This window comes from Parus major, chromosome 4, assembly GCF_001522545.3.
Source record: "Parus major isolate Abel chromosome 4, Parus_major1.1, whole genome shotgun sequence".
Classification (NCBI taxonomy): domain Eukaryota; kingdom Metazoa; phylum Chordata; class Aves; order Passeriformes; family Paridae; genus Parus; species Parus major.
Window position 1 is genome coordinate 4869732 of NC_031771.1, and position 1428 is coordinate 4871159.

Here is a 1428-nt window from a genome sequence, read left to right on the forward strand (position 1 = left end):
AAATAGGTACACTTAAAAAGGGTTACCAAAACCCTTTTACCTTTAACCTATTAACAAAAGCTAAACGAGATACTTGGGAAAATCCTAATGCAAAGAAACATTCTGAGTGCAGCATTTTCCTATTGAATAAGCCCTTATTTTCTTAGCCAGATTCCTGTGGTGGAATCTGGCCTTTAACAGAGATTTTTAACACTAATATTGTGGAATGGGACGAGAGGACCTTTGTTTCCAGCTGCCTGTGCTGGTTTCTGTTCACCCTAGACTGACACCAAATAAACACAGTGCTGGGTTTCCATATAAATTAATGTAGTAGAAAGGTACCTGTTATTCCTTCAGAAAGAGCTCCCTACAACAACACAAAATTTCTTCCCAAGCCAAGGGAAGTTTATTTCCCTCTGGTAATTTTACTGTGTGTGTGTGCTAGGTGGAAATAGAGAACTGTGAAAAGGCTCATTTTAGCAGGGATAACAGCTCACAGAAGTTATTCTGAGGCCTGGGCCGGAATGAATCACATTCCCACGTGTGTGTGCTGCCTGGCAGCAATCAATGCTTCCTCTTAGCAAGGGCACTCCGGGGGATGGAGAAATCAGAGCTGTGAAAAACCCAGCAAATCCTGCCTGACAGCTTCTCCAGGCAAACCGCCCTGCCGGGGCAGCGGGAGCACGCTGGGATGTCAGGCCCATTCCATAGGGGCTCCTTTGGGATCCCTGGGCATCCCAAAACCCCACAACCCACTGCCCACCCCGGCCCCCAGTGCACTGACCTGGCTGGGAAGCTGGGAAGCAGGGGAGATGCTGGGATGGCAGAGAGCTGGGAAGCAGGGGAGATGCTGGGATGGCAGAGAGCTGGGAAGCAGGGGAGATGCTGGGATGGCAGAGCAGGAGTCCAGAGGAGGATGAGGTACAGGTGCTGCACAAACAGGCTGGCACTGTCCGACACAAACCCAAAAATGGGAAGACCAATAAGAAAAGGTTATTTGAAGGGAAGAAAAGCAAAGCCTGCTGTTCTAAGAGGAACAAACCCCACTTGCTGATGCCCCATCCTATTAAGATTTCTCTCTGTGACCCAGCTCAGCTCTGTTCCCTACTTGACACCAGTGCTGCTGCAGGTATTCCCTGGAGTGTCCCCAGCACGGAGCAGGGGGAACGGGGGCAAGGGAAACGGGGGCAGGGGGAATGGGGGCAGGCTGAGGGAGCCCCATTAGTGGTGGTGTTTAATGGGCCCCTTTAAAAACAGCCCCACCTCTCTGAGTCCAGCAGTGCCCTGCTCAACACTAATCCTGCCCAGAGTGGTGAATATTCCTGCAGGCCACAGCCTGTGGCCATTGCATCTTCAGGCTGCAGTAGCCCCTGGGGAGCAGGGGAGAATTCCTGTTTCTGTCTGGGAAATGTTCCCTCCTGGAAGGGGAAAAGCAGCATTCCCTTGCCC